Genomic DNA, 22,377 nt, shown 5'->3' on the forward strand with positions numbered 1-22,377 from the left:
GGTGGGTGTCAGCGACCTGTGCAAAATCCTGCGGAAAGAGGAGGCAGAAATGCCCTGAGAAGAATTCTACATTTTATAAGCTCTTTCTAAGGCCTTTTCTTCAGCCCCTCGCGCCCCCTAAGCCGCCCTTGGGCCCCCTCTCTGGGCTGTTGATCATCGCCCTCCTTTCCTCCTTTTTCCTTCCAGCAAAACCAAGCATCTGAAAAACTTTAATTTTTCTCCAAAAGCCTTAGCCCATTTCGCTGTGGCGGAGCTTTTTCATCACTTTAATCCAACTTTTCTCCGTGTCTTGGGCAATAACTCAAAATTAGGGCTGGCGGGCAGGGGGGAGCCTGAAATCGGGCAAGCCTGGGGCTTAGCTCCGGCGAAACCCGCGGGTGCGGATAGGGTCCAGCCGTTTCCCCCGGGTGGGGTCCAGAGGGCGGGCAGGGACCTAGCAGGACCGGCGCTCCGGTCCCCGCCGCCGCAGCAGCTCTTGCTCCGCAGCCTGGAGCTCCCGAGCCTCCGGCGGCGGGAACGCGCGCGGGGAGGGGGGCGCACTTTAAGCCGGAGCTTTGGCTTCCGCAGCAGCTATTTTTAGCAGCGCGGCGCCCCCCTTCTTTCCGGGCCTCCAGGGTGGTAGCCTCCGGCTGGTGGCCCGCTCCCCGGCTCCTTTCCGCCTCCCCCGCCGCGGCTGGCTTTTGGTAGCGTCCACGCGGGCAGGTCCGGAAACTGAGCATGTCTGGGAGCGCTCGGCGGCCGCGGCGGCGGCGGCGGGGGCAGAGCTGGGCTGCGGCAGGCTGAGCCCATTCCGCGCGTGGCCGCAGGAGCGCAGCGCCGGCGCCGCGCCGCCCAGCCCCGCCGAGAGGGGCGCACTCGCCGCCGCGGGTCCCGCCGCCGCTCACCGCAGCCCCCTCCTGGCGACCCGCAAGTAAGTTTGTGAGGCGGTCGGGCGGTGGGGCCAGGGCTTGGCGCCCGAGGGAGCCCAGGCTGGCAGGCAGGAGGTGCGCCTGGCGCTCAGAGAGCTGGCTGGCCGCTGCCCGCTGTGCCTGGCGCCTCGGCGAGCCTTTTGGCCAATTTGAAAGCGGGTGGCCACTGGGATGCTCGAGCTGGGGGGACCGGCAAAGCTGGAGGGCAGCGCTGACTCTGGCGGAGGCTGGGGAGAGGGAAAGACCGCGCAGCCAGGGAGAGGACCCGGCAGGCCGGGAGCAGGCTGGTGCGGGATGGGGAGGCTGGATTTGGGATGCGGGCTCCTGGAATAGCCTCAGAGGGAAAGAAGGGTGTCTTGGGAGGTAGGGTGGGAGCGTCTTGAGAACGCAGTGTGAGGGGCATAGTAGAGGGTGAGTGTCTCCTGGCTGGAGCGGCAGGAGGGAAGATGGATGGAAAGTGGTGCGCGTGGAAAGCGGATTTGAACGAGAGCAAAGGACAGTGGGCTCCGGAGAACAAGTGGACTCGGATAATTTGGGGAATTAAGTACCAGGTCAGGGCGATATAATGATGGAGAGAGGCAAATGGAAAATCGCTGAGGGATTTGGTTGAAGGGCAGGAGGGGAGCGGTGCAGACATCGAGCGGAGGAACAGGGCTGCTGGTAGGGCCGAAAGGCTCAGGAAAGGGTCGGAGGCTACGTGCAGTTCCCTGAATAGTGACTTAGTAGCGGCTCTGTGGGGTTCACTTGCACCCCTGGCTCTTCCTCCATCTCCTACCTGGCTTGGTCGCCGGACGGCCCGCTCTAGGCGAGCTTGTAGGAGATTTGGACAGATCAGGCAGCCAGGAAGGTTGTCATTTACAGGGGAGCGGCCAGGGCTTCCCTTAAGTGGTTCCCGGCACCCTCTGGGTGCAGTGTAGGGTCTACGTGTGTATTGCAGGAGGGCGGAGGGGAGTGGTGTCTGTTCTACGCCCCGGAGGTGCGGTGTTTTTGGGGCCGGGAAGTCAGGCAGAAGTCTGCAGCGTGCAACTCGCGGCGGGCGTGTGAGTGTGCGTGTGTGCGCGCCTGTGTGCGTGCTGCCGGCCCGGAGTCTCGTGCGTTGCTGCAGTCTGTCTCCATGACGAAGAGATCCAGGGCTCCACAGGCGGCACGGGGAGGGGATTAAGGGAAACGTGCCGTCCTACGTCTGGAGACTTCTACCTTCTTTCCCCAGGGTCACATTCTTTGCTCATCCAGTGATGCTCCTCTCTAACCTCTCCCTCGTCCTCGTGCACCCCAAACCTGACGCCGGTCTCGTCCTCTGATTCAGTACCCGGAGGAAGCGGCCGTCCCTCCTCTGCGGGAGGGAATCCTAGGAGTCCCGGCCGTTAGTGGGGCTCCCGACTCATGGGTCCTTCCACGGGGCGTCACTCCGGGGGTCCGCAGTTCGTTCTGCTGCCTCTGCAGGTGACGCGGTGATGTTGCCCCGCCGACTCCGGAATCGCGATGGCTCCCAATGGCCAGCGGGGCCGAGAAGCCAGGCAGAGTGACCAGCACTTATGGGCTCTCGGGAGAGGGGTCTCTTCCGAGTTCCCCACATATGCACACATATAACTTAAAAAAGGAAAAGACCAGATTAGTAGAATAAACAAGCATCTAGTGCAAAAAGCTTTACGCAAAAACGCCTCTTTGAATAGCAAAGATTTCACCCACCAACCCCAAGAAGGGAAGACGCTTCTCCAGCGTGCAGGATCGGGAACTGGAGGGATGAGGGCGGGAGTTGTCACCATGTCCGCGGCTTCCCAGACTCAGTCTGGCTTGCTATGTTCTGTAGTCAGTGCCATATTTTATGCAAGACTTTACCAGATATGGGAAATGAGGATGAAGGTGACTCTGGAAACCTGTGCCATCTGTAGAGAGACTCAAAGAAGGGGGAGCGAGAACTGTACCTACTGTCTGCTGATAGCTCTTGGCTCTTTGAGTGTGTGTGCGACCATCAGAAATAGTTCCGGGCATCCAAATGGCCGGGCAGGGCGGGGGGCACTCAGATGAAGGGAAGTGAGAACTCTAAATGATGGGGACCATGGTATGGGTTGTCCTGCACCTTGATCACTGACCTGTAGAGGGACACAGCAGAAAGGACAGCAAGTTTCTAATGGCAAGTGCCTGTCCTCTTGTTTCATGTGACAGTGGTTGGCCCAGTTTCTGGTACAGTAACTACTGAAATGTACCCTTTGAGATACGTCCGTGATTGTGGACATCTATAAGATGGACACTTAAAATAAAAAGACTTATGCTATCATTTTCTGCTTTTATTACTATGGTGGTTTTCATTGATTATTATTAGAACATGTGGTGAGGGTAAAATGCATTATTTTAGCCATTAATTCTGTTAATCCCCAGAGTGCTGTTCCACTGAAACATAATCCTGTATATTGTTTGGGGGTCAAGGAGGAAGGAGTGTTGGGCTAGCTGATTAGGGAGTCAAACAAAGGCAGAGTTTAGGCATTGAGGATCTTATGGGCATGTGGTGGTGAAGGCTTCATTTATAGAATGCTAAATTTAATGTGAAATGAGAAAACCCTTCGCTCTCCACCCCTCACCTCCTGTTTGAAATACAAACTATTAAACGCTTGGGCTCGTTTCTAGTCCTCAGAAGCCTAATTTGAAGATAATTTTCCTAGAAGATTGTTCCCTAAAAGTACGTAGGCTTTAGGAAATAGTCCATGGAATTTTTGTTGCCCTACGATAAAGGCATTACAAAAATATATGGTAAAATGGCTTGATGAGACAGAATAATAAGTGTTAGAAATGTTAGTCCCAGTGAAAGAAGAAAAATCACTTTCTCGTACCTCAGAGGTGAATCTTATTGATAGACTTAGAACAGTGGTTCTCAATAGGGGCGATATTGCACTGCATAGTCCCCACAACAAAGAATTATCTGACTCCAAATGTCAATAGCGCTGAAGTGGGGAAACCTTGACTTAGAACAAGATGTGATTAGAATTGAAAGCAACTCCTATTAGGATGCTTTCAAATATTCCTATTAGAAGTTTATGTTGAAAATCAAGAATAGTTAATATTGAGACTTTCTTTACAAAATGTCCCCATGTTCAAAAACACTTGTTTTAAGGAAATTAAAGAGGTTTCCTTTTAGCAGAACTTCTTTTCAGCCTTCAAAAAAAAAAAATCCTAAAATGTATTGGAAATGTGTAAAGAGACAGGTTATATAGTGTGCGTATGAACTGCATAAACATTTTGGATGAAAGGAAATGAAAACTGTTCTGCTACAGTATTTTTCATTGAACTTCTTTGGTAATTGCTTTTAAAAATACGTAGTTTTAATTTTTTAAATTAACATTCATTTAATTAAAATTACAACTAGTAAGTTCTTGTAGTGAGAGATTGAACAGAATCAGAGAAAAGTGTTAGATGAATATTTATTAGAAGCCTCATGAAATATTGCAAAATGAAACCTTAGTATTTGTAGACATCTACACAGAAAGGTAAGCATCCCGTATAATTTTCATGTATTTAGTTTCAATTTTAAATCAACAGCGTGACATGTATTGAGAAGCAAACCTTTCTAGTCTGTAGAACAATACCCTGCCTGGAGAGGAGGAACAATAGCTTACATCATAAATGTAATGAGATCAGGGAACTTTTCTGATATCACCTGTATGCAGAACTCAGAACACTTATAGGTAAAAGCTTTGGCATTGTCACCCTAAGCCTAGAGAAACTAAAGAGATTTGGTCAGTGTTTCTGCCCTCTCTCCCTGTGCCCCTGCCCCCAGCCCGCCCCTTTCGTCTGTTGGTTGGTTGGTTGGTTGGTTGGTTGAGAATTCATTCTGCAGGGATCATCATTAGGGTTGCTTACTTCCCTTCTGTTCTAATAACCAATCCCTCCACCCCTTGGCCATTATCATCCCTCAGTCCCTCAGGAATTTGTGCAGCAGAAGACACTTCATACTCCTGCTCAGTCTCTGGGGCACGCAGGAACCCCTCCTTTCCTCCTCTGTGTACAAACACGAACAGCTCTTTCCTGCTTCCAAGTGGAACAGAGATTTGTGTTTCTCTTGGAAAAAGGCAGTGGGGAGAGCTCACAAACGCAACCTCGATTTCTCTGCTTGCATCTTTGCATTGCTTTGTTCAGTTGCATGTTCTTGCTGTTAGAAAGGCTTCGTCTTTCCCAAGGGAATAATGAAACACCTGAGGAAAACGGAACTTCAGTGTGAACAACACTGATGTTCATAGAGTACACCTATCACTGGACCGTGTGAAAGCTCAAGAATATGATTTGAACCAATGATAATCATATTTTTGTAAATTCAGCAGTAGCAGGTTCTGCTCTAGGCATTGGGACTCTTGTATTTGCACTGCTGGGCTGCCTTGTACATTGCGACCTATTTGCAAAACCAAGTTTATTTAGAGTAATGTACGTCTGTTTTATATACATCTCTAAAAGTCTATCTGTAAAAGGAAGCACAAGATGGGTATTCATTTTCCTTAAATTTGGAGAAGCTATAGAGATATAGCCTGTTTCTTGAAAATGCTTCCAAACACAATTGGTGAAATGCAGAAGCCAGAAGAAACCATTAAGGGGGAAGCAGTTACATGGATTTCTGTATAGACTAGACAAGGAGGGAGTGAGTGATTTGGGGTGAAAGGGGTCAGTTCTTGTCTCCCTTTTCCTTTCTTTAGGAAATGGTTATTGATTTTGTTTGACATCTGAACAAGGAGAGATGATTTCCTTCCCCGCAGATACTGTTGAATGGATGTGTGCCCTTTTACACTTCTGATAGCCATGGTGGAAGAAGGCAGGGGGCTGGTTGGTACTGATGGTTAGAATGAAGCAGAATTTCAAATCACTTCTGTCAGCAATGTATGCAACCAAGGCTTTGAACATATACTTTCAAAGATTGAGCAAACAATGTCAATATTTTGAAGAGACTAATATAAGGATTACAGAGCTGAGCATTTTTGCTCTTTTGGGCACTAGGTAATACCTGTGCTTTAAACCGTCGGAGTGTATTTTTTGGGGGAAAAATTTAAATAATATGACAGCTCCTCTTATCTCTAAAGAAACTTGCTGGTCAGTGTGGCCTGTCGATTATTGTCCCAATTGGAAAAATGGTAATGTGAGGAATGGGGATTTTATCAAACCCTCTGTGTTGCCCTTGCTGAATTCAAAACAAGAGCAACAAAAGCAGCATTTTGAAATTTATGCTATAGCACAGGCAACGAGAGTTTCTGTTTTTTAATTTCCTTTTAGCTTACTATTGTTAAGGATGAGCAATAGTGATGCATGCAAAAGGTAACCTTGCCTGTGGAAGGTTTTACTTCTGTTTATAAATGCTTATTCATCTTAAGAAACAAATAGGCAGAAGATTTCCTGAGGCTTTCAGCTTTTATTATAAACAGTGTGTCTCTTCTATCTCTGGAATATTCATTATGCGGTGTCATTTGGGATTGAATACTGGCCTGCTAAATTGGCTGATACAATCCCTTCTAATTTTGTGATTTAAAGTCATCTCTGTCCTAAAGAAGGTGAAAGAGATATGCTATTTGTCATTGGAGCACAGTGGCCTGCTTTACACAAGGACATGCATGTTACTTTACATTGATCTGGGACCACACTGAGCAAAGCGTAGATCTCAGTCTTCTGGATTATGAAGCTTGATTTTAACAATTTTGATTTAAACCGATGTTGTGACCACGCTTGAGAATCGATTGATGTATTTGGAAAAGACTGACCGATGAGCCGGAAGAACACTAACCGCCCATTACAAGGAAAAAGGTACCGCAGTTTAGGGAGGATCAAGAGCTTGCAGTCAAATCTGGCACTCCTACTTAGTAGTTTTGTGACTTTAGATGAGATTTTTAACTTCATGGAGCTCCAATTTCCTCATTTTTGAAATGGGTATACTTTTGTTTTCTGTAGAGTTCATGATAGGATTAGAAGGAATATTTTCAAAGCAGAGGTGCCTATTAAATAATGGTGGCGATGGTGCTTATATGTCCTTCTAGTGCTGGAATTTAAATGGCTGCTGTCCAGAGAGGGGGAGTAGAGGGGGTTGGAGTCAGAAGGGTCATTGGTGAGCAAAATGAGATGGAAAAGGACAAAGGGGAGGATCATGGGTTAGAAAGGGATTTTAGGAGGTGTAGTAGTCTGATGTCCTCTTTTGATTGATGGGTTCTTGGGGATCCAGGATTATGAAGTGATTTGCCCAAGGTCACCAGTCACTCTGCATTATTTCAACTGAGTCTACAGTTTTCAAAGTCTCCATCCAAACGTTCTCCACCTTAAGAGCACACTTATTTTCTCGGTTAAATCCGTTTCTTCTATTTATTTAAAAATGCTCATTCAGCTCAAGAACCTCTCTTTTCAGTTGTTATATTCCAGGTCTTCTATAGGCAAAAAGTCATCAGTGGGTCTCTAATTTGAATTTGTATATCAGGTGTTCACCTACGTGATCAAAATGATCAAACACATGTTTATTTTTTCCTAAATAGGGTGAGCGTAAGTAGAGTTCTAGGTAAAGAATATCTAAAAACAAAAAGTACCACTGTAGATAATGTGCTTCAACTAGGTTATATCTGTTAATGATCAAAAAGTTTAAGATTGGCCCTTGTTGATAGTTCTGTTGCTAAGTTAATACTTTTTGTTTTATATCAGTTCAGTGCTGTTGTCATTCTGGATTCTTGAAGCGTTTCAGGTTCACTAAAAATATAAAAACCTACTATGTGTTAGAAGTACTTTGCGAGTTGTAGAGTATATTATGTGTGTTGTCTTATTTATAATTTATGGTGAAGATATATAATCAATTGCAATAATGAAAGACTTAAAATTGGAAGCCAGGACAGATGGAAACTTTCAAAGAACATTCTCTTTAGAATCAGACACACTTGAGTTCAAATATCCACTTTTTAGTCACTGGCTGTGAAAACTTGGGCAAATCGTTTGAATTTCCAGTGTCTCCTGTCTTTTGAGAATCACACCCACCAGGTTGTGGATATGATTCTTGAGATGATTAAATGAGATAAGCAGGTAAAGATCTTAGCATGATGCCTGGCACCTGTCTTTGTCTTTGCACACTCCTAATTCTGCCACACTTCAGCTACGCCCTTGAAAGTGATCATTTATACTTGAATCAGTTCAGATTCTTTGACTGTGAAGAATCAGAAAACCTGATTTCAAGTGACTTAAGGGGAAAAGAAAAAAAGAGAGAGACTCTGTGACTGTGTAACTAAGTAGAGGAGGCTGGCTCCAGGTAGGACCTGATTCAGGGCTCAAACCATGTGACCATTTCCTTGTTTTCCCGTTGCAGTTTCTTATCTTCTCTTCCTAAATGTTGGCTCCAGTCTTGACAGGTTCTCCCCTAGTGCCTCTAAGATGGCCGTGTGAAGCTTGCAGGGCTTCATACTCCCAGGGTCAAATCTAGTAAAGAAGAGAGTCTTTCCATAGCTTTTGCAGAGAAAAGAGGAAGCTGCTCTTTCCAGAAATCCCAGGAAGCATCCTCCTCACGCCTTACTGGCTCTCATCCGATAAAGAGCCTATTCTTCCACCAATCACAGTGGCCAGAAGGGCGGTCTATACTGGTTGGGAGGTGTCTTTCCTCTAGAAAGGTAGAGGATTGTTTTTGCGAGAACAGGGATTTTGTGTTAGGCAGATAAACAATAAGGGCCACCACGGCACTTGCTTTATTGTCTAGCCCCAAAGAAAAAAGTTAGAGTCATGGTTTTATTTCATCTGAGTCATAGTTAAAGTCTAGAGAATTCTTCCCTTTCCATTACCGAATGTATCTTTTTAGTGATTGATCAGAATCTTCATGATTAAATGAAACCAGTGCACATTAGCTCTCTCCCTTCAGTATGCATCATTAGACTGGATGGTAGCCACTAGGATCCATGTTTTGTCACAAATAAATGTTTGTTAAGGGAAAAAATTAATACATTCTTTTACATTAGATACTTGGTCATAGGAAATGTCAGGAGTAGCTGTTACTATGTAAGTTATTGTGATCTAACGTCCAATGATTTATCCCATAGGTGACCTTGCTGGCCTCTGGCCCTACATCCACAGACCAAATTGTAATGGGCATTTAAGCTCCTAAAATTTATGCAACAAACAATTCCTAGCATCTACAAACTGCTACACATGGGCAGCTAACGAAATATTCCAGAAAGTTTAATTTGTTAAATCTTTATATTTATTTAAAAATTCTACAATCCTGGTTGGGGCTGTTGTCGCAGAAGTCTCTTAAATGCAGTGGATTTCTAAGATTAAAATGTAGTTTTACATTGTAAATTAATATCCTAATGGACCAAGGATGCTTTCTCTCATCTATTTTTAACTCTTTATATAGATCGCAGTGACAGAATGTCACAGGCACATATCACACATTTAGCAGAAGAATGTTAACAGCCAAGATAAGTGGTTTTAAGTAAAAAATATTTTCCTCTGTTTTCATTTATCAAAATGGTTTAATAACATAACTAAATGTAAGTGCCTTCTTTTAAAATGTTTCAAAATGGGAAAATAAAGTCACATATCCCTACATTCTTAAAGCTAGCTTTCAGGCTGCTGTAAAATGTCATCTACTTGTGATGAGTGTGCTGAGTATGGCACTGTAACAATTGGATTTTCCCATAGTTAGTTGCCAACATGAGGGAAAATGTAGTCTAGCACAGTGAAGTTAAAAAGTGAAAAATTACAGAAATCTGCTGGGCGTCCATTACCTGTTAGATCTATTTACATCTTAAATTCTTCAGAGGGCCAAGGAAGTTAAAAGGTGCTTTCTTACACCACTAAAGAATCATTGAAATGAGATTTTAACTCTTTACCAGCATGTTTTTAAATATGAAATGAGGGATCATATTGGTGAGTGTACAGCAGAGAAAGAGTAATATATAGTTTTTAATTATCTGAACTATAAGATGAACAACCAAGAGGGAAAAAGAACCATTCTGGTGCTATGGAAATATTCTGCAACTTTTGGAAAAATCTAGAAAGATGTCATTTTAACATAGCCTTGTAGAAACAGCTGCTGATTATATGTTAAGAGCTTTGTGTTTCAGTGCCAGGCACACATCATGTTTAGTATTAAATATTATGGGGAAGTTTTTCTTTGGGTATCGCAGTTAATAATTTTTGCTGTCCAGAATCAGAATGAGAATAAGAAGGTTGTTAGTAGTCCAGCTGGAAGCTATTCATTCATTCTTTTTTAAGTTTTCCATCATCTCGTTCTTCTTGGACTGAAGCACATAGACTTTCAAAAAATGATAATAAATCTATTATATATAGCCATACGTAGAAATACTTTGAGCTAATTTTTTATTTTGTAGGAGGGAATGGAGTGATACTGAAATTTCATTGGAACCTACTAATAGTGGTAAGTCAAAATAAGATAAACAATAAATCAGGACAAAATTCAAAGCTTCAGTTTCGTAATTTATCAGAGTTCCTTCACTGAATTAAGTAGAACCTGATTCTGGCTCATTGAAGCAGAAAGGAAGTCCTTGGGTGGTTATGGAGGAGTTCATGGGCTTGAAGGAAATGCTGAAGAACAAGACCTTGGAAAGGATAACTCACTCCTGGGATCAATCAACTCTAGTTGTTTTCCACCACTGTGTCACTGTGCTCAAGACTCAGAATTCCAAGAGAGAGAAAAGAGAGAGAGAGAGAGTGAATTCAGGGGAAGAGAAGGGCATCTTGACTGATAGTCCCACCAACATGGAGTTTAATGGGCCCAAGGAGTTGCCCCGCAGCATAATCTTAATCTGCTGCTACCAGAAGAAGGGAAATAGGTGATGCTGGGCTGGCACACTCAACAATGTCCACTACATAGATTCAGGGTGGAGAAACATGCTTCAGTGATGATGAATTACTGGAAAGAAAAAAGGAAAATAAACAGAAAACAAAACCAGCCCCTGAGTGTATTATCTAAACTGTGTCTATGTGGAAGACAAAGATACTGTATTAGTTTCCTAAGACTGCCATAACAAATTACCACAAACTCAGTGGCTTGAAACAACAGAAATTTGTTCTCTCCCAGTTCTGGAGGCCAGAAGTCAGAAATCAAGGTGTTGGCAAGGCCATTCTTTCTTTGAAGACTCTACATGGATAATCTACTCCGTGCCTTTTTCTTAGCTTCTGGTGCTACCAGTAATCCTCAGTGTTCCTTGGTTTGTAGATATGTATCATTCCAGTCTTTGCCTCCATTGTCATATGGCATTCATTCTCCTCTGTGTCTCTAGCTCTGTGTCTGTTCTTTTCTAATAAGAACACCAGTCATATTGGATTATATATTACCTCCTCTTAACGTAAGCAATTACAAATATAATGACCCAATTTCCAAATAAAGTCACATTCTGAGATTCTGGGAAGGACGTGAAATTTGAGGGGACACTGTCCAATCTAGTACGAGTGTGGTGTGGCTAAAACAAACAATAATGCAAATGGCTAGGTCTTAAGAGTGGGAGGGGGTATATCGTATTGTTCTCTGTGTTATAGAACTATATCTGAAGCATCATGCCTGGTTTTAGGCACCCACTTTCAGATGATCCACCGGAGAACTAGTGGAAAAACAATTTTCTCTTTAAGAACAGTTTTTTTGAACTATGGAGCATAAACTTGGCAAAGAGGAGTTTAAGATAAATGTAATATGAGTTTCCAAATGTCAAAAGGAAGAAAGATGTAGTCTTTATTTCTCATTTGGAGAGAACTGGGACCTGTGGCTGAAAGTTTCAGGGAAGCCAATTTTTTCTCCCTATAAGCAAGAACATTATTGTCTGAGTTGGTTCGGGAGAGGAATGAGCTACCTTGAGCGTTAGTGAAGGCCCTATCTCTGAAAGCACTCAGCAGAAGCTAGAAGATCATGGATGATGTAGAAGAGATTTCTGAACATGGAGGGAGCTTAGATTAAAGAACTGCCCAAGGTTCTATGTTTAAGATTCTCTTCTTCTAGGAATACATAGGACACTAGTGACCCCAAAAACGTTTATCAAGCATCCAGCACTGTATTATATGCTGGTGGAAGTAGAAGTAAGTATGGCAGACCTAGTCTCTGGCTATAACATAGATTACTATTTCAGAGGTGTACTACAATAGTGATAAAGAACAATCCAGGATCCCGCACAGTATCGTGCACAGTGCACAAGATCCATAACTATTTGTCAAATAAATTTGTTGTTTCATCGGAGTCTCCTTTACAAATATATGTTCAAGTTGATTACCTGGAGTACTTTCCTGATCCTTATCAGCCCTGCTGTATTCATTCATAGTGTTTCTTTATAGCCTTCTGGTTATCTAGGATTACCTTGCTCATATATCATCTCTCTGTTTCATTTTTATCATCTTGAAAATAGAGTTGGAAGTGGGGAATAATTTTTCTTCTTAATCTTTTTCCTCCTCTAGGTCCCTTTACTAGGAGAGGTAGTCCTGAACCTCTGAGGTTAATATAGTAATATGAAGACTGGAGGGGACTTTGGCCAAAGCAATGTGTCTCAAAGTGAGGGACACTACAACTGGTTTTATGCAAGATGACTTTGGGTGGTATATGGATATGTATTGAATTTAATTGAAAGGATTTCGAATCTGTTCTCTTTCAATGTTTCTTATTAAGGCAAGGAGAATGTTTCAATTTGGTACTGATTTTTAATACCTCTCTAATACACGTATACCTCCCTTTTTAATAAAAAGTAGGCTTCAGATGGAAATCTTCCAGAAGCCCAATAAAACTGTTTTGTTTTCATTGCATTCATTTTTTATTTTGTCTTCTATTCATGTTAAGTGGTAGTTTCCATATAAAGTAATGACACAAAGCTTTCTTTAAAAATTCATGTGGTTAAATTTTAAAAAGTGATATAATATTAGAAAAATCAAGATGGCAGTGTATATATAATTGGGACTTGGCAATTTCAGTGTCAAAGTTCTCCTGATGGTTCATTTGTCTGGACTTTCTCCCTTGCTGTTTCTGGCACTCTTTTGCACTATAGACACCTAGAAGCAGCTGTTCTGTGTAAGAGTCCTCCCTTCCCCTGTTGGCTGGGAATATGTCTCTTGGCCCAGAGAAAGGGAAAATCGTACACATAAATATGCCTTCGCATTGCTTGCAGTGCCTAGACACTGTATATTTCTGGACTATCCTTTAAAAGCAACTCAAAATTGCTTTCCTGGCTTTTAAAGCAGATTCTTAGATTGACAGAATGAATGTCAAATTAATCTGTGTAGCTCTTTCTCCACCGTTTTTGTTTTTTGTTCTCCTCCGTCCCCCCACCCCCGTTTGTGATAGGGTATAGATTTCAAAGAGGCAAGGAGATTTTTTTTTTACAGTTTTTTTTTTTTTTGCATTTTTTCCATCTCAGGGAATCAATCAATACTGAAGGAGCTTTAAAATTTTTCAACAAATCTTATACATGTTTAAAAACTCATATTTTTCGGCAGCACATCGAATATAGACTACCAGTTTCCTGCTCCCTTGCTTGCCATCTCCAATTCCAATTCACAGGAAGCAACCACTTTTAACTCTTTTAGCTGTTTTTTTTTCCCTTTGTGTATTTGCATCCATATTCCTAAATACATACTTAGAGTTCTAGATCTTGATATTTTCTTTTATCTGTTTACTTCCTAGGTTAGAAGATATGGAAGATGAAGATTGATATTTCTTTTATTAACCCCTCTCCATGTTATCCCTCCTCAGTATTCCCACTATTCCCAACATTATTTTATTATTTTTTGATAAAATAAAATTCAGAAGTTTGGTTTCCATTTAAGATGTAGAAAGCCACAGGGAATCACTCCCACTGTCACAATGAGGAAAAGCTGGATAATATACAAAGTCATAACTTATCTTGAGCCTATCAAGAGCTGAGGTCAGAGGATAAGCAAGTGAACTGAAATCCAAAGAAAGACAAGCCCCTCCAAGGAGAGATGGGATGTGAACCCTTTACCCTTTGGTGGGGCATAGGAGGAAGGAATAGTTTCCGTGAAAGTGGATAACAAGAGTACACCCATGTTCATAGCAGTATTATTCACAAAAGCCAAAGGATAGAAGCAACTTACAGGTCTATCGAAGGATGAATGGATAAACAAAATGTGGCATATATGTACAATAGAATATCGTTCAGCCTTAAAACAGGAGGAAATCTGACACATGCTACAACATGGATGAACCTTGAAGACATTGTGTTAAGTGAAATAAGCCAGTCATAAAAAGACAAATCCTGTATGATTCCGTTTATGTGACCTTGAATAGTCAAATTTGTAGAGACAGAAAGTAGAATGGCCGTAGTCAGGGGCTAGGAGGAGGGAAAAATGGGGAGCTATTGGTTAATAGATACAGAGTTTGAGCTTTGCAAGATGAAAAGCATTCTGGAGATGGATGGTGGTGATGGTTGCATGACAATGTGAATGGACCTAATATTGTTGAACTATACACTTAAAAATGGTTAAGATGATAAAGATGATAAATTTTATGTGTATTTTACCATAACTAAAAATAATAATAAAAAGATTTTAAAAAGCGAGTAAGAAGAAAGCATTTAAAAATTCTTAAGAGTCAAGTGAGGGCTAGCAGAATAGTTGAGAATAACTGGGAGCACAGATACAAGGGGAATCTCACAAGTTCTTTCTCATGGGCCCCTGCTCAGTGCTTACCAGAAAGCTTGGGGACAGGGAAGTTAACCAGAGAGAGACCTCTTTGGTTCCATAGCTGTGCAGATAGTGAGAGGCTGCCCTTGGAAAGAGGCATAAAATCCCACCTTCAGCCCCAGCCCACCTTCAGCATTCCTTCACATGCAAAAGCCTTAAGCCACTGGAAGAGGAAAAGAAGCCCCACTGGGCCCAGGATCCTGCACCAGTACAAAGCAGACGTCTGCTACAGATCCAGAGCATATTCTGGTTCATAGGGCCTAAGAGTGAGGATAGACCCAGAGAATTCAAATAAAAGGGAATAAAAGGAAAGTTGCTGACCTCACCACTGTGACGATGGTCACCGAGGGTAACCATCGGGTGGAGGGCCCTGAATGTTTAATGAAAAATGTGGCGCTTTAGAAAATACAAAGGTTCAAAAGTAGATCAAGACAATTATGTAGAAAGTAGGAGTAGCTTAGAGGGGCTGATTGTAAGGATAGGAGAAACCCAGAAGCCATAATTGGCTCAGCAAGAATCCTACATACGATCTGAGGTTTTTTTTCACTATGATATGTAAAATACTATTGATTTATAAACTATTCTATTTTTAAAACTCAAAGCCCTCTATAAATACATCCACAGTTTTCCCCCTACCCTAAACCTATGTGAGATTGATCATAGATTCTTCAAGGTTAAAGAATCTTTAGAATTCATCTAGTATCCGTTTAAAACAGGAGTTTTTAACCTGTGGTTCACAGGCTTGGATAGAATTCTATTAGTACATGAACTTGGATAGAGAAAATGACATCTTTATTGTTACTAACCTCTAATTGGAACTTAGCATTGTCCTTCATTATAGGAGTAGGTCACAAACTACAGTAGCATCAGCAGTACCTGTGACTTTGCCACCAGTGGAAATCATGGATGCTGTATCACATTACAGTTATTACAAATATTTTAAAAAATCGTTTATGCTGATCCTAACTTTGAAAGTATGATTATTACTAGATCTGCTGTTAGATCTTTTTATTTCAAGTATTAGAAAAGAAAAATATATACCATGTCACAAATTCATTCTTTTAAAATTCGATAACTGTGTTTCATTGTATTTCCTTTGTAATCCCATGTATCTCATTCTTAGAAGAGGTCATAGGCTCTAACAGACTCTAGCAGGGATTCATAGCATCAAAAAGGTTGAGAACCTAGAGTCTTTCTTGGACTCTCAGTGTTAAGTTCCATTCAGTGCAAATGGCTTGGTCCAGAAAGCCTGAGCTGTTGAGAGTGTTCTAATGTCTGCGCATGGGCTTGATCTGCCAGGTGCCAGCTGTGCCATTCTGGAGGAAGCATTGGTTCTAGCAGGTTCCATGCCAATTGGTAAGTACAATGGGCATGTATTTGAGAATTTTTACATTCTCTGTGGCCTAAGAGACCTCTTCTATTGTGGGGCCAATGCAGCCTTAGAAGTTAGGACCCTGTGGGATGCATTTTAACCTTGCCTGTTAGGGGGCCTAGGAATTAGAGCACCATCCCACGTTCATGGCTCTGGGCCTCTGGGACCCTTGGCAGGGAGACAGTCAGCTCTGACAGAGGTCAGTCTGGTGGGTTCTGCTGTGTGTTTGTGAATTCCTGGAGGACTGATGCCAAACTTCAGAGCCACAGATCAGGGCTATTGCTCTAGTTTTGATTCAACTCCCTGACAGGCTGGATATGATTTAAGTGAACACATCTCTCTTGCCAAGATTTCCATATTCTTACTTTATCTCTTAAACATTATTCTCAGTGCTGTCACGTGAGAGCGGACCATTTGGGTGACTTAAATGCTAGTAGTGGTAGTGGTCAAATGGGCATCCACCTGGACCCTTGAGGAACGGGAGGATCATTTCCCTGTGGGTTGTATTTTATAATTAGATACATATCCATGTAAAATTTTTAAATATCTCAGGATAGCTTATTTCATTTTTGAGAATCCTGATGGGAAATTTTGCCTCTTTTGAAATAAAAATCTGCTTTTGTTTAACTTCTATCATTTACCTAGGTCTGGTCTGTAAAACCTCACAATTATCTGGGAGTTTCCTGAAGCTACTAAAATGCTCTACTGTGACCTTCCTAATGTGTTCAAGGAATGCAGACCATAGTGAAATCTGCCAAACCAAAATATATTTTGGCAGAAATATACTTTACTGGGACACATTAATCTTAGGCTGCATGGAACTTTTTCTAACAAATGTTTGGGATCTGAGTATATGTCAGGCACTCAGCTGACACTGGCAATATAATAAGGGAAAAGCAGACATGGTTCCTGCCCTCGTGGGTCATAGGAGTAAGGGTGTTAGTTATAGTACCAGGAAGATGCTCTGAAGACCAAGCAATTGGGGTAGAAGGCCGTACAGAAGAGGGACCTGACCCCAAGAAAGGAGGGGCTCCCTAGCTTGAGGGCTGCATGAGGCTGGAATTAGGGGCAGGAATACAGGGGTATGCCACACAGAGGAAACAGCTTGGCATGTATGAGGAAACGAAAGATGATCAGTGTACCTGGGATAAAGGTAAGGGTAGGACCAAATGGAGGTGGAAAGATAAGCCAGCATCAAACAATACAGGATCTTCTTCACCAGGCTGAGGATTTTAGTCTTTCAAGCGTGGGTGACATGATCAACTATCCTTTATTGACACAGAGGTAATGATATTTCTTTTCCACGAGAACAGAAAACATTAAACAAAAGCAGAATGCCTTGCTTAAAAAAAAAGGTCTGCTATTTAAACATAGTAGACATGCCACGTGTACCATAATACATATACATTATTACAAATTTTCCTTCACCTCTGTGTAGCAAGCTTTTGGTATCAATGCCAAGATTAAGTTACATGTTTCTTTGATGTTCTGAGATGAGAGAATTCTAAACCACTTGCCTTTGTCATTTTCTTTTGAAGACTTCTTTGTAAAGTTTCCGTTATAAAAGCTGCTAACATTATCTCAATCTTTTAAAAACAGAGCTATTAAAATCACTTAGATACCTGCTTGCTATTTTAGTTGCCATTGTTTACCTGTTTACTGGGACCTCATTGTAAAAGGCTGGAGGTATCATTACTATAATTGAATTGAACTGACTTGCAAGAAAACCCTTCTTAGGGATGGGAATCTCTGGTACATTTAAATTTATAAAAAATTTTGAATTTTTCTTTTGATTAGCAAATATCGGCCGTGGTGGTATTGAACACTGATGTGTATATGGCCCTCTTAGCCACTACTCTGAATTAAAAATTCTTGAAATCTTTAGATCATTTGAGTAAGAAAGTAAAATATAGTTTCATTTCATGTATATACTTTCTGAAATGGCAACATTTTGTCCTCAAATTAATGGAGGAGCTCTGCCTCAGTTTTAATGTTAGCTACCAATGGGGATGAATTAGTAACCAATTCATTGTATTATTCTCGTGGATAGTCAGACTTTGTTTTTGGATACTCCAAGGCATTGGACATGAACAAGAGGAACATTCTTCCCTTTAAAGCTGTCAGTCCAGGGTCTGTGTGTCCCCATGTGTGGAATTTCTGAAGCATTTCATGTGAAGCTAAGGCAGCTTGTGCTGAAACGGCTAGCATCCACCTCTACTTAAGTGGCTTGTTGTTAGCACCCAGGTTCTTATACCTAGTACACTGGAGATATGAGAGGCTGCTTATTGATTCTACATTGTGAAGGACTTTGAAAGGTCCTTGAGACAAGGATTTTCAGAGCAGGTGACTAAAGCAGTTAGAGAGAATTATTTTTCTGTGTGTTTGGTGTCTTTACGCATAATGTCAACAAGAGCCTCAGAGCCTAACCATAGCATCAGAGGGCTTTGTTCTCTATTTTAGGTTCTTTTTTTGAGAATGTGCTTCCGTGAAAATATGTCTGTCCGTGCAGTGTTCCTTCATGGAATGCCCCCATCCCCAGAATCAACTTTCTCAGTCCTCTAGTTGATGTGGGGCTGACCTGCTTCCTTTTCTCCTGGTCCCCTAGGGCTGAGCATGTGACCCAGCGAACTGAAGTACCCCTGCCTCCAGGCACGGTGGTTTGTTCAACGATAGGTGTATGATCTCAGCCAGCAAGATGATTGACAGTACTCCCTGGGAATTTGGACAGAACACGAAAAAGATGCTCTTCTCATGCAGGTTACAAAGCTGTTAGGATTTGTATCTAGACCTGCTGTTGGCCATGTTTGTTATCAAATGGAGAAAGCCTGCCTGAAAATGGAGCTAGGCCAAGGAAAACTGAAACAAGAGATGAAAAGGCACATGTCAGCCTATTGATCCCATCACACCAAAGTCAGTGAGAGACCTGAATATTTCAGTTGTGTGAGCTCATCATTTTTCACTTCTATTTAAGCTAATTTAAGTTAGGTTTTCATTACTTTCTACTGAAAGAATTAATACCTAAATGCTGCCCATAAACTGTCCCTACACTGAGGTGGCAGCAGGAGGGGAGAAGCCTGAAGCTGTCGTCTGGTCTAGGTGTGAAAGATGTGAAACTCTCTGTTGCCCTGAGCCAGAGTTTGTAAGAGAGACCAAAGAATGTGCTAACTTTTCCCTCCTGTTGCCATTTCCTTGAAGTAGCACTGGGTCTTTTAAACTACATTCTGAGGAAGTAGAATCCTAGTTTTTCTCGTATACAGAAATGAGAGACTTAGGGTTGCTGTGCATTGCAGAAACAAACATAAACCGTAGCTGGCTGGTTCCTAGTTACAGCCTTGCCATTTGAAAACCATGGATACATTTATTTGTTATGCATTTGTTTTTAGCAGAAAGCATTCTAGGGTCTATTGTTCGACAAATAAGATATTACAACCCCAGTAATGGTCTCTAACATGAATAACAAGATTAGAGGGACAAGCAGTAAAAATAATAAAAGACAAATTATCCTCTATTTCTAGTAACTCAGCAATGAAAGACATTTATGTTCTCATTTGGACGTTAAATAGCTAGAAAATATGAGTCAGTCATTTTGGATGCAGAATTCTGCCACAGCTTCATTCCATTTGGTATCCTAGGTATCAGCTTTTTACAGACATTTCCTTTTAAAGACGGGGGAGAAAAGATACGCAATATGGTAATAAAAATGAGTATTTCAAGTGTCCTGTGAGCCTAAAGTGGAAAGCACAAAAACAGAGGATCTCTAATGACATTTCTCATACAAGTTTATGCTAGTGACTTATTTTTTCTTGATTTCTTTATGAAGAGATACATGAAATGTCTATAAATTAGGATTGCTCATGGCTAAAAGGAGGCTAAGGGAATCAGAGGCATTATTAAGGCTTGCTTTATTTTACATTGATGCTTGTCTCACGGATAGTAATTTCTGCTAAGAAGGGTTATCAGGTAAGCCCTTGAGCTAAAAATAGAACCTGGTTCCTAAGCCATAAGAAGCTCTGCATGTTGTAATGCAGTGACCAGAAAACATTGTCTTCCAAGGTACAGCCTGCATGGTCTTCAAGTTTGTTATGAAACGTCTTGGTTAGCTCACTTGCGTTTAGAGGGAAAATACAATAAACACCAATTTTCCACTACATATTGTTTATAGAATGTACTGAGGTGTTTATTATCCCTTGTGCTCATGTAATAGGAAAAATAGGTTTCTCCCTCCCAGGTGATATAGTGGGGAAAAACATCACATTTCCAAAAGAAAAATGCTGCACAAGAGGAAGTAGCATGAGGATGATGAACCTCTGTTGTGCTGCGTGCGTTTAATGAGCTGATGTCTTAATAAACTATCACCTTGGTAACCGCCCCCCCCCCCAAAAGAAACTGTTCTCACCTTTGTATCCGTAGGAGATTGTTTAGTAAACAAAGATGAACATTCACGTTTAAATTTGAGGTTTGCTATCAGTTATTGTTTCTACAAGCATATATAGCTAAAAGAACAGAGCCCCTCTGCACTGTTCCAGCCAGATGGGATGCTTCTAGTCTCACACAGTAAGTGGCTGGAATCCACACTTTTGTGCAGTGCATTTGGATCTCAGTCTGCATGTTCTGCTACCAAAAGGAGTGAGGTGGGAAGCACATCCTGTTGCTATGACCGTGCCCGTGCAGCATATAGAGGCTGCTGGCCGGGACCTCCAGCTGCAGCCTGGGGACACGTGAGCCATGCAAAGAGATGGGGCTCCTGGGCAGTGAGAATTTACTTGTGGCAGACAAAGCGTATTGAAAGATGTGAGAGCCTCCTTAAGTTTTGTGAAATTAAGAAAAGAGAGCTACGTCTGCAGAAGTCCAAGTGGTGACTCTGAATTTGTGAACCTTGCACTTGGTACTGATGCGGGGTCGGTGAGCCGAGGAGTCGAAAGAAAGATTTCTTTAGACTCTTAAGATCTGGCAGTAGTGCTCTTTTATTTAGAGAATAGTATAGAATAGCATGGGGACAGGACCCATGGGCAGTCAGAGCTTCTGCTGCCGCCGCTTCTGCTGCCCTGCTGGCATGGGGACAGAGCCCATGGGCAGGCAGAGCTGCTGCTGCTGCCCCCGCTGGCATGGGGACAGGACCCATGGGCAGGCAGAGCTGGTGCGTGGGGACAGGACCCATGGGCGGTGAGAGCTCCTGCTGCTGCCGCTTCTGCTGCCCCCGCTGGCATGGGGACAGAGCCCATGGGCAGGCAGAGCTGCTGCTGCTGCCCCCACTGGCATGGGGACAGGACCCATGGGCAGGCAGAGCTGGTGCGTGGGGACAGGACCCACGGGCAGTCAGAGCTTCTGCTCCTGCCCGGAGTTGAGGGTTAGGGCTAAATTTAAGGCATAGGTATGTGAGTTATCTCTTTACAAGACAAAGAATATGTAAAAAAGTTAAAATGGTAGATAAGAATCAAACCGGATTGAGTAAATGGCAGAAGTCACCGCTTAAATTTTATCCTCGGCTAAAGACAAAGGAGGATTTGTGGGGGGGAGGGTCAGTTACATGAGGTTGCCAGACAGTAACCAACTTAAGTTCTTGCCTCTGGCATTGACCAAGAGCTTCTAGAGATAAGACCATCCCCCCTTCTTCCTGGCACAGAGAGGGAGGCATCTTCACAGATTGAGGTTTCCCTTAGAAATGTAAATGTTTCCCAACAAAGGGGCAAACAAATTCCACTCCTTGGAGCCTGAATCTCATCTGTAGTTTTAAAACTAACCAGCCTAAAAATCCTCATCATAAGCCATTTTAAAATTAAGCAGCCTAAAAATCCTCATCAGTACGATTGCTGACAGAAAGCCTGAGCATTCTCTGCTGTTTGCAGGACAGACCCTGATGCAAGGAAGGGACTGTTCCAGTGCAGAACAGCATTAGTCACAGAGGAGAAATATCTGGTTGACAAAAGTACAGGGAAAGTCCAGACATTTTCTATAGCCTGGCATGAATGAGCATCTGATTGGAGTTGCTATAGGAACCCCCCCACCCAAATATATATTTTGGCATAATATACTTCAGCTAATGGTGTAATAAACTGTAGTTTTCATTCCATATTAATTTCAGGGATTCCCAACTCATGTATTTATTCATTATTTCATTCAAAACGTAAATTGATTGCTCACTTTTTGCCAAACATTGAGAAAACAAGTGGTGAATGAACCCAAAGAAATCCCTACTTTCACAGACTTTACCTTCTAGTTTGTGGAGACAATCAACAATTAAGCATATCTGCAGATAAAGGCTTTGAAGAAAAGATGCTCTGATAATGTGGATAATGTGATAGAACATGACAAACTTGGGCACTGAGGAACAGTAATAGTGTGTGAACAAAAAAGAGAAAGGATCTGAGGATTGGCTCCAGAGTAGAGGAACATTGAAAGGACAGGAAAGTAAGGACAGGGCAAGGAGCCCGAGGAACAACAGTCAGTGAGGTGGCAGGAGAACCGAGG

General features: G+C 42.4%; 1 protein-coding gene across 5 annotated transcripts in view; it reads left to right on the forward strand.

The window, feature by feature from the left end:
• The first annotated feature begins 438 nt into the window (after positions 1-438).
• OXR1 (oxidation resistance 1) overlaps positions 439-22,377 on the forward strand; it is a 451,197-nt gene continuing 429,258 nt past the window's right edge. For 2 of the 5 annotated variants that reach the window (XM_070221676.1, XM_070221680.1), the window contains exon 1: positions 746-910. The gene's annotated coding sequence lies outside the window, so the exon portion shown is untranslated. Of the gene's footprint in view, positions 911-1,314; positions 1,460-22,377 lie in introns of those variants that run through there. The other 3 variants (XM_070221675.1, XM_070221678.1, XM_070221679.1) reach the window with 3 other exon arrangements.

Source organism: Equus caballus, chromosome 9 (genome assembly GCF_041296265.1).
Source record: "Equus caballus isolate H_3958 breed thoroughbred chromosome 9, TB-T2T, whole genome shotgun sequence".
Classification (NCBI taxonomy): domain Eukaryota; kingdom Metazoa; phylum Chordata; class Mammalia; order Perissodactyla; family Equidae; genus Equus; species Equus caballus.